Source organism: Palaemon carinicauda, chromosome 22 (assembly GCF_036898095.1).
Source record: "Palaemon carinicauda isolate YSFRI2023 chromosome 22, ASM3689809v2, whole genome shotgun sequence".
Lineage (NCBI taxonomy): Eukaryota > Metazoa > Arthropoda > Malacostraca > Decapoda > Palaemonidae > Palaemon > Palaemon carinicauda.
This window is the reverse complement of record NC_090746.1, coordinates 97,007,016-97,026,741: the sequence shown is the minus strand read 5'-3', so window position 1 is coordinate 97,026,741 and position 19,726 is coordinate 97,007,016. Positions and strand designations below refer to the sequence as shown.

Below are 19,726 nucleotides of genomic sequence, written 5' to 3'. Positions count from 1 at the left end.
ATATATATATATATATATATAAATGTATATATATATATATATATATATATCTACTGTATACACTGTGTGTGCTTATGTAAATAACTGTGTGTATGTGTGAGTGTTTGTATTCCTAAGAGGGTGCATGACTGTACACTAAAATGTGGAGAGATATCTGGAGAGATATACAGTCCAAGAGCAGAAAATCAGTTCCTTCAAATATCTCTTTTGTGAGGAAAACGGGTGAAGGGTGCTCATGGGAAAGTAAAGGTTCGAAAGATCCGTTGAAAGGAAAAAAGGGAAATAGAATCCCACCAAACGGAAATGACAAAAGGAGCTGTTTGGAAAAGGAAGTTAAATAGAACTCTATTGAAACACGGGATGGGGGGAGTGAATTATTTGACCGCTAGAACCGCGAAACGTAGTGTGATCCCTTTGTGTTTCATCAACGGCTGTTTTAAAGGTTTGAAGGCAGTTAATGAATGGCAGAGGCAAGGGACATTGATAATTCCCTAGAGATTGATCATGTATAGGCCACATATCATCAACGCCCAAGATACCTCTTCACCCAAGGTAGGACCATGGAGGGCCAAGCAATGGCTGCTGATGACTCAGCAGGTAGTCCTAAGGGCTCCTCAAAATTCCCCTGACTCAGCAGGTAGTCCTAAAGGCTCCCCATAATTCCCCTGATTCAGCAGGTAGTCCTAAGGGCTCCCCAAAATTCCCCTGACTCACCAGGTAGTCCTAAAGGCTCCCCAAAATTCCCCTGATTCAGCAGGTAGTCTTAAATGCTCCATAAAATTCCCCTGACTCAGCAGGTAGTCCTAAAGACCCCATAATTCCCCATCCTTAGCTCATAAGGATGGAGAGGTTGCAGACACTGTTGAAACTATCGAGCTCGAGTGGGACTCGAACCCCAGTCCGGCAGGTAGCTACACAATAGGCCACCAAATCCCTCAACCCGGTTTATAGTCTTTAATAATTTCGTAAATATTTCATAGCTCAAATTCAAACTGAATTGCCTCAATATACTGTACATGTATATGGAACCTTGTATGGAAGTATGATCAAGAGAATGATTGGATCTTTGAATTCGACGAATATGTACTCTTTATGACTATTATTTTCATTACTGAAGCTCTCTCTCTCTCTCTCTCTCTCTCTCTCTCTCTCAACAACCATTGTTGAGTCTGTTGATGTCCCTAATGGACCAAAGTACTAACTCCAATCAAGTCTTTTCATTTTTCCTTTTGTGGCTATAATACATTTTATAGTCATCACGTGTCAGCTTTCATGATTTCTACATATATATATATATATATATATATACAGTATATACATATGTACACACACACATATATATATATATATATATATGTATATATACTGTATATACTGTATACATATATATATATATATATATATACCGAAGAATTAAGTGAAGCAAATTAATTATCAATTATCCCTATTATTATCATTATCATCGATTCCTGACATATCACAGACCGAAGTCGGATCTACAGCAGAGAGGAGAGACAGACCAACTGGCCATTACCCAGAAGCCTTTAATCACCTTAGCTGTAACGCAAACTCGAGAAATCTCATTGTGGGCGGTCAAAAGAGATTATAGGCTATTATTCCCCTTAGTAGGCCTAAAGGAGCTTGCCCTTTGGAAGTTCACCAACTGGAAAAATAATACTCGGGCTGTTTGTATGTAAACCACAATGAGAGAGAGAGAGAGAGAGAGAGAGAGAGAGAGAGAAACTTTGTAGCACATGAGTCAATACAAGAGGAAGAGAACAAAAAATTATTATTACTCCTATTATTATTATTATTATTATTATTATTATTATTGTTATTATTATTATCATTATCATTATTACTATAGAATGTACCTAAGAAAAAAAAATCTTATAATCAGAAAAAAAATCACACAAAAAATACTATACGAATAGAAGGAAAGGAAACAGATCCAGTAAAAAATAACATGGCTTTAAATGATAACAATAAAAAGAACAATCAGCTTATGTATTCAGACTCGGGAGAAAGAGAGAATTTGAAAATGATGTTCATTGTAAGATAATCATGGGCCGATATCCTTCTGCTGCATACGATAAAAGAAGATCAGGATTACTGATGTAAAATCAATCATTAGATATAGTATTAATACGAGATGAATGGATTTATATTTTTCATCTTTGTATTTCTTAATCATTTTGACGTAACTTTTATTGGGTATTTCCATTGTCGAGAGAAATGATGAAGTATGAATAAATAAAAGCAAAAATAAAATCACTCAAATGTATGCTACATAAAAATCACATGGATAATCGTGTATTTGTAAAGATAAATCTATTGAAGAAATCAAGGTTTTCATTAGGGCATCTTTTTGTAGGAAATAGTTATTATTATTATTATTATTATTATTATTATTATTATTATTATTAGCTAAGCTACAACCTTCGTTGGAAAAACAAGATGATATAAGCCTAATGGCTCCAACAGGGGAAAAATAGCCCAGCAAGGAAAGGATATAAGAAAATAAATAAACGATATCAAAAGTAATGAACAATTAAAATAAAATATTTCAGAGGATTACAGCCTTCTAGTTTCCCACTTAACATACAGGGATGAGGTCGCTAGCCCTACTCCCAGTATGGTACTCGAGCAGTACTTAATGTGCAGAAATAATAAAAAATAACATCAACAACGAGGAAAGCCTCCACGTGGCGCGGTATCCAAATTGATACAAACATTGTCGAGCCAACTGCTCTTCCAGCCCTTGAGGGAATCTGGGCCCAGAGTTGCCAGCTTGGCCTTTTTCTGGTCAAAAAACTCCAAATTTGGCCTTTTCGTGCTAGATACCTAAATTAGACATTGGTTAGCCTTAAATGCTATATTTTCGGCCTTTTTTCTACTATTAGGTTGGCCTTTTACAGCTGCAGTTGATCAGACGTTGGCCTTTTCGTATTTGGAAAACCTGGCATTCCTGTGGACTGGGGCTCTATATCGCTCTCTCCCCAGTGTCCCCCGTTCAATCCGTCTTCATTACAATAGATATTCAGTCTTTCGCAGCAACACTGTCCGAAACATTCCAAAATATACCGTCTTTCCAGCCTTTTCCCTTTTCCAGTCGTTTACTGTCTTCCTTCCGACGTTAGGAGAGAGAGAGAGAGAGAGGAGAGAGAGAGAGAGAGAGAGAGTTTAAAGTCGAACTAAATTAGGTGGCAAGCTATGAGAGAGATTTTCTAAAACATAAAATTTGTAAATCCATAATAAACTAAGATGAAAGTGAGATTTACTCTTAAAAATTCTTGCAGAGAGAGAGAGAGAGAGAGAGAGAGAGAGAGAGAGAGAGAGAGAAATTTGAACTCCGTAGAATGAAAATTACCATTTCGAGGACTTCCCTTTTTGACGTATACATGAGCTATAAAGAAAAGAGGCACTCACGTCAATTTTTTCTTTATTTTACCTTTTGCTATCCTTACTATGACCCACAATGGCTACCTAGCTACCAGGTTCGTAATTTGCAGTTCAGACCTAGGGGGGGAATTTAACCTCCTTGGTTAAGACGTACAGGGGACGTTTTTTTATTTATAAGAATGCGGCCATTTAACCTCCTTGGTTGAAGACGTACAGGGACGTTCTTTTAATTTATAAGAACGCGGCCATTTAACCTCCTTGGTTAAGACGTACAGGGACGTTTTTAATTTATAAGAACGCGGCCATTTAACCTCCTTGGTTAAGACGTACAGGGACGTTTTTAATTTATAAGAACGCGGCCATTTAACCTCCTTGGTTAAGACGTACAGGGACGTTTTTAATTTATAAGAACGCGGCCATTTAACCTCCTTGGTTAAGACGTACAGGGACGTTTTTAATTTATAAGAACGCGGCCATTTAACCTCCTTGATTAAGACGTAGAGGGACGTTTTTGATTCATAAGAACGCGGCCATTTAACCTCCTTGATTAAGACGTAGAGGGACGTTTTTAATTTATAAGAACGCGGCCATTTAACCTCCTTGATTAAGACGTAGAGGGACGTTTTTAATCTATAAGAACGCAGCCATCTGTTCTCTGCTCGTTGGGTCAGGGACCCAAATTCTGTATTTTAGCCAAGGTTTAACAAATTTAAACCTCGATCTTAGCTACACCTTAGCTTTACCGTTTAGTTGTGCTACTAAAATCGCGCGCGAAGAGAGTTTATATAATTAGAAAGAAAAATAACAAAAATTAATTTTGTACATGACAGAGATGAGAAAATGAGAGAAAAACTTTGTGAAACAATTAGAAATTATTTCATTGACATTAAAGAGAAAATACGAGGCTGTAATTATATAAAAAAAAGAAGTGTATAAAAAATCTGAATCTCGAGTAGGCCATTAGATATGTAAGAATGTTTTCGAAGCGACGGAGTCGTCATTCTTCTTTGTTTGCCTCTAGATGTTTCCGTGAATTCTAACCCCCAAGCAAGAGAGAGAGAGAGAGAGAGAGGAGAGAGAGAGAGAAGGGCTCTTCATTCAGTCTATTTATTTCGAATGCCATATTTTCATCTTTTCATCGACAGAGTCTGAACAATGAGGTCCTGTTTGATTAGCGAGGTACGGGAAATGGATCTGGAATATGTCAAGTGCTGGAAGCGAGATTTTCTCCTGGAGTCAATGAGTCACCCCATGCAGTTAGTTGAAAGAAAGAAGAAGAAGAGCTGGAAACAAGAAAGATGAATGGTACTTTAAATGGAAATGGAGAAGCCTAGCAGGTATATTTCGTAAATGAGAAGAGAGAGAGAGAGAGAGAGAGAGAGAGAGGAGAGAGAGAGAGAGAGAGAAATTTCATTACCTTGACGAGGCCCCTTATTTCACTGTGGCCCAGCACGGGTTGCTCAGTACTTGATTAAGTGATTAAAAATCAGATACAACTTACTGATTAGATCAAGAGGCACAATGAACGTTAAAAGATGCTATTTTCTTGTGCTAGAATCGGATATTAGCCCCATCTATTATAAGCTGATATCACTAGTACAGCTAGGTTAAGAGGACCAGAAAGGAGGGAAAATGAAAGGCGAGAAAGACATGGATCTGTTCATATCTGTTTTGACGCTGTTACTGTTTTTAAAATGATGTATTGTTAATTTAATTTATTCTCATCATTTATTTATTTCCTTATTTCCTTTCCTCACTGGGCTATTTTTCCCTGTTGGAGCCCTTGGGCTTATAGCAACTTGCTTTTCCAACTAGGGTTGTAGCTTGGATAGTAATGATAATAATAATAATGCAACTGTGAAAGCCAACTAGTGTTGCGGGAATTTGTCTCTTTATTGGGTTTTCTTACAGATGCCACTAACCGAGAAAAATACCACAATTTGCTATTCATCAAATCAGAACCAAAAAGCAGAAGTCTTTAAGAGATAGCCAATGTTTCCACTAACCAAACCATTAGAAGCTATAAAAGAATAAAAAATAGATCCTTAGGAGCATTGACTCAGACGGGGCAACGTTATTATGCGAGTCATTGGTGGGTCAAAGGGAAAACTGTTTTTCTTGTGGTAAAGCAAGATGCGGATCCTTCCGTGGCCACCGAGGAATATCCTTCCCAGTTAATTCCTTTTATACTGTTTAACTGTCTACCTAAGGTCCTTTAAATATACCCCGAGTATATTTAAAGAACCTTGTGTCTAACTTTAACTTTATTTGGTTCGCACAGGATGCCGGGTAGATTTAATCCTATTGCACACGTCAATCACCCGTGTGTGGATTTTTCAATGTGCTTAATGTTACGAGACACAAATTTACTTAGTTTAGGTATAATATTTTCCCTTCTGTTTTCATGGTTCATTTTAGAATTCATGCAAGTACAATTTCGTATTTGTGTGTTGCTACGAAGGTCAAGTAGGCCAGAGAATAGACCACAGAAATTCATTCATATGATTAAAGAAAAGTTTATGAAACCTGAAATTCTGGATTTATTTTCGTGCGGATTTAATTTCATTGTAATAATAATAATAATAATAATAATAATAATAATAATTATTATTATTATTATTATTATTATTATTATTATTATTATTATTATTATTATTATTATTATTAGGCGAATTACTGTGGAACAAGACAGAGATAGACATTAACATTCAATATTTTCCACAGAATGGAATGCCTACGGTAAGGAGAGAGAGAGAGAGAGAGAGAGAGAGAGAGAGCATAGTAGGCCTACTTGTAATAAAGATCGTGTCGGAATGATGAATGTTCGACCATGAGGTAAAATAGATATGAAAAGTAAAGACTGATGCCATCCTAAGGACACCAGCTGCTTCCTCTCAACTTTTTTGTCTCTCTCTCTCTCTCTCTCTCTCTCTCTATATATATATATATATATATAGATACACACACACACATATATATATATATGTGTGTGTGTGTAAATATATATATATATATATATACATATATATATATATGTATATATATATATGTGTGTGTGTGTATGTATATATATATATATATATAAATATATATATATATATATATATCTGTCTATCTCTATCCTTTTTGGCACTATGAAATATTGAATATAAAATACAACTTAAATTATTCTTCCTTTCATAAAATGACTGTAAAAACAATAGAATTATATTTGCCGTTAAAATTAATTAAATTTTGTTTCAAATTTAAAGAAAAAAAAATCAGTGCAATTAAACGCAAATTGAAAATAATAAACCCTGTTTAATAAGGTATAGTGTTTTCATATTCTCTTTTTTATTCCAGCAACAATTCATAGTTTGTTAAGTAATGCCTCTAAGGTAGAAACTCGGTTTAATCTACTTATTCTTGAAATAATAATAATAATAATAATAATAATAATGATAATGATGATAATAATAATAATGATAATGATAATTATAATAATAATGATAATAATAATAATAATAATAATAATAATAATAATAATAATAATAATAATAATATTATTATTATTATTATTATTATTATTATTATTAATCTATATTTAATTTGATGTTACAAATAACTAAATTAACGAAACAAAAGCACAAACGGAAAAGTCTTTTCAAAATCAGAGAAAAAAAAATTAGTATCTAAAATAATCGTGGTCCTACAGGACATCTGCGGGAAGAAGGTAGCCCCGGGATCCAGCCGGTATCCCAATCAATCCTTTGTTTACCGGGACACAAACTCACGGGGGATTAAACACCGGATTAATGTTAAGCTTAGTGTGTACACAATAATGTATTCTCAGTTTCAGCCAGAAGTCGGAAATCAGTTTCTCTTTTGCGTTTCTTCCAAATAGGTTTATCCTTTATCCCATCAGATTCGTTTTGCCTGTAGGAGGATAAACGCTTCAAAATATTTATCCAATCAGGGTAAATTCTAGAGGATAAGCGTGGATGGATTGCTGCTTTGAAACAGCTACCGGGCAGGAAAGGGAGACAAATTGTCGGGCGGAACACCACCTGTGTTATGTCGTCGACTATATGTTTTGTTAGTTGGGATCTACTTGTTTGCTTACACACGTCTTTCATTGACTATGAATTTGAATATTTTATTTTTCTTGACGGTAATATAAGAGAGGATTGTGACGCAAGTGAAAACCTTGCCAAAGCCACACACAGTTCTGTAGATTGGACAATGGTGCATTTATTCGGTTTACTTCAAAAGAAAAAAAAAATATATAAATTGAATATTTTATTTTCTTGACGGTAATATAAGAGAGGACTGTGATGCAAGTGACAACCTTGCCAAAGCCACACACAGTTCTGTAGATTGGACAATGGTGCATTTATTTGGTTTACTTCAAAAAAAAAAAAAAAAAAAAAAAAAAAAAGGGAGACTCCGAGAAAGGCTCGTCCTGGTCTGGCTACGACAATTCTAAACCTACAGCAGATTATCTTCTGTGTATTATTATATAATATAAAAATATATGAATACCTATTACGAATACCATTGCAAAAAATCAATAATTAATATATAACGTTTAAATACAAACAAAGAAAAAAAGGTAAGGGAAAAGAACCAATAACTGAAAAAAAAATGATAAAATATTAATATCCATACATTACAGCATTGTTTTCACAATTACTTTATCATATAAAAGAATGAAACTCTTCAGATGTATGATATCTCCGCTTTTTGACAGGACACATTTGGTCCTATGAAGGACGGAAGGGGAAGACCTACATCGCAAGGAAACTCCCCAAAATTCCCCAAAACTCCCAACGAACGAAGGAGGAGACGAATGGCTCAGGGTTTTTGTTTACAGGGAAATCTCGTCCAGTGACAAACGACTCTTCAGTCGCAAATAGGTTTATGCAAATTCATATTTTTTCCCCCTCCCAGGTTGTAGAGGTGGGAATACCTAACGCCGTCCCTTTGAGAGCGCGGTGTTTACCCTGTCCCTTCGAAAGGACTTGCAAATAGCGCCCTTAAAACTAGGCGACAGATGTGTCATAGTCCCGTGAACTTTCCCGGTTTATTACTGTACTATCGTGTCTGCTTCATCTCAGTGGCAATTAATGTATATGTTAAGTAGAGTAATTCTTTGCCTTCAATTCTTGCTTCCCAGTTTTGAGAGAGAGAGCTGAGAGAGAGAGAGAGAGAGAGAGAGAGAGAGGGGTGAATCATATACGTACATGATGTGTAAGCATTATATAATTTATATATACTTATATATATATATATATATATACAGAATATACAGTACATATACTGGATATATACATACATATATATATATATATATATACATATATATATACATATTATATATATATATCTATATATATATATATATATATATACATATATACATACATATATATATATATATATAAGAGAGAGAGAGAGAGAGAGAGAGAGAGAGGCGTGTTTGTTGGTTATAGCCGTGGCTTGTTGTTTGTGCGTGAGTAGAACCGTGGAGTCGAGGATTCTCTGGAGAATCTAAGCATCTTCCGGGAAGGGAAGGAGAGTGAAATCGGCTAATAGGGATAATTTTACGGGTGTCGAGCCCAAGTGGATGGAGGGTTGGAGGTCACAGAGCCTCCTGTTTTCGTGGTAATGGAATTTAGGAGCAATTTTGATAACCATTGTGAATGCTTTAATCCTCCAGCTATTATAAGATGTTTGATTAGAGAAGAGGATAAGTAACAATAGTAGGATAGAGAGCGATATTTCAGATCAATTACAGGCTGACCTTATTGACAATAATTGGTTTTAACCTGAATACCGGGATTTGAATGTACATACATACATACATACGCACGCAAACATACACACAGACACACACATATATAAATATATATATATATATATATATATATATATATAAATTATATATATGGATATTAGATATATATAGATTTTTTATAAAATCTATATATTGTTTTTGACCTAATTACAAAATAATCCCATTTTCCTTTAGGAGTTATTGCAAAATTTCAACGCCAATGTTCCCTGGAAAACGAACGATTTTTCTGCCTCATTTTCCGACAAAATCATATCTGAACGATCAGCTGATTAGCGAAAACAAGAGAGAAGCTGTGTAAAGAGATTGGGGAAGGGTCTTTCCTAGGTTTTAAAGGTCACTCATGAATGGCAGAGGCAAGGGTCAGTGACATTGCCCTATCAAGCCGGACAATCCCCTAGAGACTGTCCATATTGCATATGATCAGCGCCCAAGCCCCCTCTCCACCCTAGCTAGGATCAAGGAGGACCAGGCAATGGCTGTTGATGATTCAGCAGATAGACCTATAGGCTTCCCCAAAACCCCACCCTTGGCTCACGAGGACGGTGAGGCTGCAAAGACCAAACGGACTAACGAGTTTGAGAGGGACTCAAACGCCAGTCTGGCGATCACCAGGCAAGGACACTACGACCATTCTACCACAACCCTAAATTATTTTTCCTCCTAGGGATATTCTGTAGGCCTTGCTTAGAAAGGGGTGTGTTGGGGGAGGGCGTCAAGGGAAGGCTGGAAGGACATTTGCTCCTCCCCTCCGTGAAGGAGTTGACCTCATGCTTGGAGGAATAATACTACATAGCATCCCATCTTGGAAGTTTGGAACCGAAATATTTTGACAGAATTTGGTCTGGTCAGAGATGCCTTGCTCTGCGGGAGATTCATCGTTCCTTGTTTCCTCCACGTCCCTCGGTCATTAGGATTCGCCTGTCATCCTCCAACCCAAAGGTCAAAGGTTCTTTGAGCATTGTATTTATAATTGGGTCTATTGTTCATCAAATTTGCGGATACAGGGAGCACGAGACATTGTGAAATCCTACGTTTAATGCTGTTGTTTCTTATCTATTTTTTTATCAACCGATGTTCAGTAGGGTAGGGTGATTAGATACGTTTATGGTGAAGGAAAATAATAATAATAATAATAATAATAATAATAATAATAATAATAATAATAATAACTCTCTACCTGGCGATTGTCAGCTGTGGTTTGAGTCCCGCTCAAACTCGTTTGTTTCCTTTAGTGTCTACAACCTCACCATCCTTGCAAGCTAAGGACGGGTTGGGGGTTAGGAGGAACCTATAGGCCTACCTACTGAGTTATCACCAGCTATTGCCTGGCCCTCCCTGGTCCTAGCTTGAGTAGAGAAGGGGGTGGGGGCGCTCATCATAAGTACTTATGGGCAGTCTCTAGGGCATTATCCTGCTTGCTAAGGCAATGTCACTGCCTCTTGTCTCTACCATTTATGAGAGACCTTTAAACCATCAGTGCAGATCAAACGTAACCGAAAAAAAATTGAGGCGGAAGAAAAATGGTTTTTATCAAATCATTTATCGGCTTTTACCATAAGGCCACGACACTCTCGTTTTCCCTATATGACTGTTGAATTCATCGGATTATTATTCTTCTTTGCAAATATTAATGCATCTCAACTTTTGATTTTAAAGAAAAAAAGTCGGTCTTCTTGCCGCAAAGCACTCAAGAATTGCTATTTCCTTTGTATCTCAGGCTATTGATTTAAAATATTCGTTCACGTACTTAATCTGCTATTGACACACGATGGACACACAAGGGGTCGACTAGTAACCTCAGCTTCGACTTGATTAGGGTTCGAATCCTTGGTCGACCAGAAGCTGTTATCTAAAAAGTAATTCTCCCTCGGGTTTCTGATCTCGAAGCAAAACGAATTCAATATTTAGTGGTATTTGTGGCTTATATGAATATATATACAGCATTTGTATATATATATATATATATATGTATATATACATATATATATATATATATATATATACATACATGTATACTGTATATATATATATATATATATAATATATATATATATATATATATATAATATATATATATATATATATAGAGAGAGAGAGAGAGAGAGAGAGAGAGAGAGGTTAAGCCACCATGTTTAGCCATCAGGATGTATCACCCTCAAAGGACTTTCAAGTTCCAGCTACTTCGTCCTCGAGGTCTTTATCTTGCAAGATGTTTCAGAAGCCAAGTCTGCCTTTGGGCGGAAGAGCATCCCAATAGGACCTTTATGTATTGCTCGCGTTGAGGCCACTCTCGGGCGAGCCCTGCGGTTGGAAAATTAAGTCGGGTGTGCATCCCCGAAGACTTTATAACTTCGGGACGATTTCTCGTTGCAGTCAGGGCAGTTTGACCCTTCACGACCGGGGTGGCAAGGTCTGTTTTTGCGTGAGGCACCCGAGGAATTTCATATTTCTTCTTTGTATTTTTATCTCCTGGGTAATGTATAAAGTGCTCATACTTATGACCTCGAGAGACGTAACAGGTCAAAGACAGACCTGTGACACAGTGATACTGATTTCGCAATAGATTATGAAAAATCGGAAGAAAAGAATATAATATCGATTCACGATTCAATTCTTCAAAGATCTCATGAGATGAAATATAAAAAAGGACACTTATATCTATATATATATATATATATATACAGGTATATATATGTATATATATATATATATATATATACATATATATATGTATATATATATATATATATATATAAACTGTATATATACATATATATATTAGTAAATTTCAATGAAAAAAACAAAAAACTAAATGAATTATGGACGTGAATTTCAAACATCAAAAATTTATATTTTAAGTATAAAATCAAAGTAAGGCTGCAGCCATAATACTAAGCTTCTACCAAAGGTAATATAAACCAATTTATGCAAATTTTGTGAGATAAGTATAACAAAAAACAATTATAAAAAGAACAATATTAAGGGTAACCCAAACAAATAAATTATTTGGCCTTGAATTGAGAATAGTGACAAGATAATAGCGATTTTACGAGAAGTACCTCAAAAGAGGGAGAGAGAGAGAGAGAGAGAGAGAGAGAGAGAGAGAGAGAATGTTTTATGCCTTTCTGAACTTTAAGGATCTAATGTATGTACATCAGTAAATTGTCACTTCAACATACAACCAACATAATATGACCTTTATGCATACCCTACAGTGAAGCTGATTTTCAGAAATACTTGCGATCAGAAAGGTAATTTATTGATGTTTCCCAGAAGAGACTAAAAGCTTAGAGCCGATTCCGTGATTTGGTCAAGATAATAATTCGTAACAAGGAAAACGTCATCTAATGTATTTTCTCCGTAAAATTTAAATTTACTGCATAAAATAGCGAAGGCAATTGGCTGTAAATAGTTCAGTATACATACATATATATATATATATATTTATATATATATATATATATATATAAATATATATATATAAATATATATATATATGCGTGTTGTATATATATGTATATTATATATATAATATATTTTATATATATATTCATATATATATATATATATATATGTGTGTGTGTGTATATATATATATATATATATACAGTATGTATATATATATATATATATATAATATATATATATATATATATGTATATATATATATATATATATATTTATATACATACACACACACACGCACATATATATTTATATAATATTATATATACTATATGTATATATATACGTATGCATATCTATATATATATATATATATATATACTGTATATGTATGTTATGTATGTAAGTATGATATGCATGCATTTATATAAATGAGAACAAATCAGCCTAATAATAAGCCAAAACAGAGGTTTAGGGAGGTAGTCTTTCCCGAGAAGTACATAACTACGTGGTACAACTGAAGTCGCTCATATTATCTTGATATTATGCTTGTGTTTGTTTATGAGAGAGAGAGAGAGAGAGAGAGAGAGAGAGAGAGAGAGAGAGAGAATTTTATTTGTATTTTCCCTTCTTGTGTTCTTTCCATTTCACCTTTTCCGTCGCGTTTTACCTTTTCTTTGGAAAGATTTCTTATTTGGTTACCGGTAAATTTGTTTAAATTTTCAATGTCTCTATGAATAAGAAAAAGCTCATTTTTTTATATTCATTGCGGAGGTAAACTTTCGAAACATATGCACCAGTTTTAAAGAGGTAGAGTAAATATACATTATCATTATTATTATTATTATTATTATTATTATTATTATTATTATTATTATTATTATTATTATTATTATTATTATTATTATTAGCTAAGCTAAAACCCTAGTTGGAAAAACAGGATGCTATAAGCCCTTAAGGCTTCTACAGGAAAAATACCCCGGCGAGGAATGGAAATAAGGGAATAAATAAACTACGAGAGAAGTAATGAACAATTAGAATAAAATGTTTCTAGAACAGTAACATTAAAATAAATCTTTCATGTATAAACTATAAAAACGTCAAAAAATAAACAAGAGGAATAAAATAATATAGAACAAATGGCTCCCAGGCATAAATGAAATTTCCTGAAGATTTTTTTTTTTTTTTTTTTTTTTTTCACAAAATATCATAGTATCTTTGTTATATCAAGAATGCCAACGGAAAGAATATAAGAATAGAACACACTATTTAAGCAGCGTAGCCTTTTTCTTTTTTTTTATCTTTTTTTTATTCAAAGTCATAATCGTAAGGCCGGGAGTAAAGTAGAATGAATGCTTGTCACAAACCGTATGCCACCATTATGGATTCCTGTACTATCCTCTTTAAGAAGTCGGAATCTCCCACTTATTTACATTCCCAACCCTTCCCTCTCTCTCTCTCTCTCTCTCTCTCTCTCTCTCTCTCTCTCGTTCTCTGCATATATATATATATATATACATAGTACACAAACACATACACACACATAAATAAATAAATATATATATATATTATATAGTGTGTGTGTATATATAAATATGCATATATATATATATATATATATGCATATATATATATATATATATGTATATATAAATATGCATATATATATATATATATGCATATATATATATATATATATATTATGTATGTGTTGTTTTTTCTTTAAATGAACAAGGAACATAGAGTAGATGTGTAGGTAATCCTGATCTCCAAAACATCTACATCCTGGAATCTAGCCTTTATTCTTAGAGCCCGGACCATCGTAATCACCTCATCTTATCATAGTCAGGCACGAATCATTCATTCAAGATCAATTAGCTACTTGAAAGATAACTATAATATCTTTGTGACAACATCGAGCCAGAAGATGAAGAGATAAGAAAATGTATGGACTCGAATGATATCAATAAGAAAATATGGAAGACTAGATGTTGAATGATCATAATAATTGTCGTCGTAGACGAAGCTTACACGTAATTCTATACTAGATAGAAATAATCTCGAGGATATAAAAAGTAGTATAGAGGGGGACCTTTGCTCCACAGAGGGGCCACGTGAAATAGGGCCCGTTTAAGCTCTCTCTATGCTTGTCCTGGACAGGTTTCCTCCCATTCCCCCTTTAGTAAAAGCCTTCCCTCACTAATGTTCACAACCAGACTGGGTCCATCTAGAATAAATAAAACATAATGTATTTTCTCAACTGATTTCAGTCATGTACAACAATTAATATCAAAATTTACTTTTTTATGTACTTGAGCAATATTGATTGATAGGGAAAATTTATTCGAAAACTCAAAATTGGAAGCGCGGGAGATTGAATGGCGTATCGCATTTAAAGTTAATGTATTTTTGTTAATTACTATTAGGCAATATTCGGAGAATATACAAAATAGTCAAACTGGAAATCTATGCAGATTTTCAAAGGTCTTGATTGGAAAAGCAAATGTAAACGGATCAAGTAACATTGATGTATCATGAAACAGACATTGAATTAGCTCAGTTTATTGTATCTAAAGGACCTTTGAAGCTATGAAGTAGTTAAAACTAACTAAACTATATCTAAAATGAAAGTAGCTTTTTTTTTCTAAAATATATATTAGCTCGGAAGTAAGAAAATCTTTTCAAGCCGTAGAATTTATTATTATGAGCTCTGTTCAGTCACTTGTTGAGATTTTGGGTTTTTTAATACCTTAAAATCAAGTTAGTGTGATTGATTGATTGATTTGAAGTTTTCTGGCATCTTGACATCGAAGGTCCATTGACACCGATATCTTTTATTCTAAATAAAGAATAAAAGAATATTCAATTAAAACCATAAAAGCAAATATGTCATTATAAAGGGTGAATTGCTTTCAGAAGACCTGTTTCATAAATAAATCTAAAAATACCGCTAGCATTGTTCGACACATCATGTCCATGAATCTTGGCAAGGATAAACCTGCCATCCTCACCTCGAACCTCAGACATATCTATTTCTTAAGGAGCTAAATGTGGGGTATTTGATCAACAAATGCCTCGCTGTCAAAGGTATCAAACAGTACAATAAGTTACTGTGAAGGTATACGTAAAGTGCATATTTTTTATCAATGGATAAGGAATGATGTTGTCAACTACTTTAGTTCTAAAGGGTTTTGTGACATCTACAGTTAGGGGCGTTATTTTATCCACCAATAAATACACAATTATTGTATGAATTTGAAGGTTTATATGATTTGCCTGAGCATTGGATGGGATATGTATCTCCTTCAAGCTTTCATAATATTTTAAGAAAATAAATGTGAACTGTGTAGTAAATATATATGAATAAATACCTATTAGGAACACAAATCGGACGAAATATCTGTACGTTTACCGGCCTTAACTTACATGATTAGTGAAGAAATTTACAGATAGAAAAAATAGGAGTTGGAAAAATACAATATTAAGAATAACTGGTATTAAAGTATATGTATGTAAGTGACACTATTTCTATATTTTTGTTGCTTTCCGATATATGTAATTCAAACTAGCGGGGAGGTTTCGAGAGAGAGAGAGAGAGAGAGAGAGAGAGAGAGAGAGAGAGAGAGGAGCAGGTTGATTTTCAATAAGATATCCCCTTTATAAATACGGAAAGATGAAATCAAAGCAATTACCTATTCTTTCCTATTCAGGTAAGAAACCACAAGATAAAGCGACGAGTCAAAAAAAAAAAAAAAAAAAAAAAATGAACGTCACCATATGGTCTAGGTAACGCCATTTCACAGTAATTAAATCCAAGCAAGCGCCATATGCAGTGAAGACTCCCGACACAGGAAGCAGGAAATGAACGCGGAAGAGCCTCAGGATTCATTCAATCTGTTCGGGTTTTCGGAGCTTCGCATATCCGTATCCGATAGGGAGGCGGTAATCTGGAAGAGCACGTGCTCTGATCAAACAATGGACGGAGAGCCCTACGTCCCAGATTAGTTCTGGGAAACCCAATAAGGCTGGCCGGGATCCATTTTTATTAAGGGAGAGAGAGAGAGAGAGAGAGAGAGAGAGAGAGTGCTAGGCGTATTTTTATTAAGGAGAGAGAGAGAGAGAGAGAGAGAGAGAGAAAGTGTGCCAGGCGTATCTTTATTAAAGAGAGAGAGAGAGAGAGAGAGAGAGAATGTGTGCCAGTAGTATCTTTATTAAGGAGAGAGAGAGAGAGAGAGAGAGAGAGAGAGGGAAAGTGCGCCAGTCGTATCTTTATTAAGGAGAGAGAGAGAGAGAGAGAGAAAAAAAGTGTGCCAGGCGTATCTTTATTAAGGAGAGAGAGAGAGAGAGAGAGAGAGAAAGTGTGCCAGGCGTATCTTTATTAAGGAGAGAGAGAGAGAGAGAGAGAGAGAGAGAGACAGAGAGAAAGTGTGCCAGGCGTACCTTTATTAAGGAGAGAGAGAGAGAGATGAGAGAGAGAGAGAGCGCCAGGCGTATCTTTATTAAGGGAGAGAGAGAGAGAGAGAGAGAGAGAGAGAGTGCCAGCCGTTATCTTTATTAAGGAAGAGAGAGAGAGAGAGAGAGAGAGAGAGTGTGTGTGCCAGCCGTATCTTTATTAAGGAGAGAGAGAGAGAGATGAGAGAGAGAGAGAGTCAGGCATAACGTGTATGGACGTTGCAGATTCATCCTGGATCACGAGAGATTTCTAACAAATACTATGATCAATAAACTTTTTTAAGGTATGAATATATCCAAGAGGAAATTTTGCTTGCAATGGTATCATTAAAAACTACAAATAGATAAACCTTAATAACATTATTATTGATATTAACTACAAAAATTATAGATATAATAGTAACAACAATGGAATCTGTTTCATAATTTAAATGGGAACATGGACTGTTATAAAACTAAACTATAAAAGAAGGCCTTAATTGAATAGTGTCTCTCTCTCTCTCTCTCTCTCTCTCTCTCTCTCTTTCTCTCTCTCTCTCTCTCTCTCTCTCTCTCTCTCTCTCTCATTTCACTTTCTATTAAATATTGACTACAAAAACAATAATGATAATATTAAACAACATTGGAATCTGTTTCATAATTTAAATGGGAACATGGACTGCTATAAAGCCAAACTTTAAAAAAGACCTTAATTAAATACTCTCTCTCTCTCTCTCTCTCTCTCTCTCTCTCTCTCTCAAATCACTTTCTATCTTCCATACCGTTTACCAGAGATTAAACAGAGTGAAAAATGGTTTTCGAGTCTTCGGAAGACTTAGCAAACCTCAATATAAGAAAACAACATCATTAAATGAACATTAAAACAATTGAACACGATGAACACAAAACACTATACGTAAGAAATCGTTTGGCGTTGCGTTATATGTTCGAGTCATTTGAGCCTAGACCAATGGCCTGGACATTCATTCTTCTCGGTTAACCAGGGTCGGAGTCATGTGTCTGACGGAGATTTGGTTGATTATTAGCATTTGGTTGTTAAAGGATGAAACTTCATGCTTGGCTCTACGCTGTTTCGTTAGCAAATCAATCTACAGTTCCTTTCATACTTAGGTCTACAATACATACAAACATACACACACACCCACACCCACACACACACACACACACATATATATATATATATATATATATGTATATATATATATATATATATGTAAATATATACATATATATATATATATATTTATAAATATATACATATTATATATATATATATATATATACTGTAAACTACCGAAATAGGAATAGGTACTAAAGTTTTGAAATTCTTTGTTATTATTATTATCATTATTATTATTATTGTTATTATTATTATTATTATTATTAATCAGCAAACAAGATAAATGATCGTTTTATGATATTCTCAATAATAAATATATAGTTATGTTGATCTGAAAAAAAAAAAAACTGGGCACATTTATCTTGTTCTTGTTCTGAAGGGGGCAGACTTTGTAGTGTCAATAACTTTATTAACGTTGTATTAAAAGAATTTATAATAGACCCCTCGAGAATTTAACTTGTATAATGGCATTCAGTGAGACATTATGTGCGAGACCAAGACCGCTGAATACTGGAAAAAGTCACATTTCATAAATCACTTATGCCATAATTCAATAATATTTGTGTACACTCATGAAATACCCTTTTATTTATGACTGATATAAAACAAATAATCCAAATTCATCAAAATCATATTCAATTGATATAAGGAAAAAATCCTCATAGTTATATGATGAAGTAGGAAATCCTCATAGTTATATGATGAAGTAGGAATACAACGTATCTTACGCAATACTTCTATTCTTCATATGTTAGCAAACTTAGAGTATTAAAAAGTATTATTATTATTATTATTATTATTATTATTATTATTATTATTATTATTATCATTATTATACGAGAAATGACAAATATTCTGCAAATTCGCTTCCACATCTATCTACAGTATATATCTGTCTGTAAAGGATTAAATATCACCTCAAATTACGGATGTTAAAAAAACAAGAGTTCCCTCATTTTAGAAGATTCTTTACAACTTTATCATAAAAAGATAAGGAATTGTTTAATCCATAAACCTAGGAGGTTGATACAAGACTTTACTTCTTTCAATATAATTCCATGCAAAATATTTTGTTGCACCTGAAAAAACTATAAAAGAAAAAGATCAAGCAAGTGTATTGTGAAATAAATATATTATTCTGTCTCAAGACTAGTGTAGTGTTATGGTTAGTTTATGCTACGAACCTTATACCCTTAATAACTGATACTTCTAGCACTACATTCTACGAATATACATTTATTTACACCACCGAAGCCATATCAAAAGAGAAAGAAAGAATTAAGAAGGGTGAAGGCAAACTGGACTTCTCCAATCACCAATGCGAAGAGAGGACACAGTGACAATTAAGAAAAGTAACAATCCAAAAAGAGACCCAGAAGAGAACACACCTTTCGAAATGATTTTATCTCCAAAGGGAAAACCAAAAGAAACCATTCCCACAGAAGTGTCAGCTCAAAAACCAGCATTATTTCTCCCTTCCTCAGACAATAAATCGGAGATGACCTTTTGAA

The 19,726-nt window shown here is 34.2% G+C and overlaps 1 protein-coding gene across 1 annotated transcript in view; it reads right to left on the bottom strand.

The window, feature by feature from the left end:
- Window positions 1-19,726, bottom strand: part of LOC137615974 (uncharacterized) — a 709,175-nt gene that overhangs the window by 12,790 nt on the left and 676,659 nt on the right. The gene's annotated exons all lie outside the window — the stretch shown is intronic.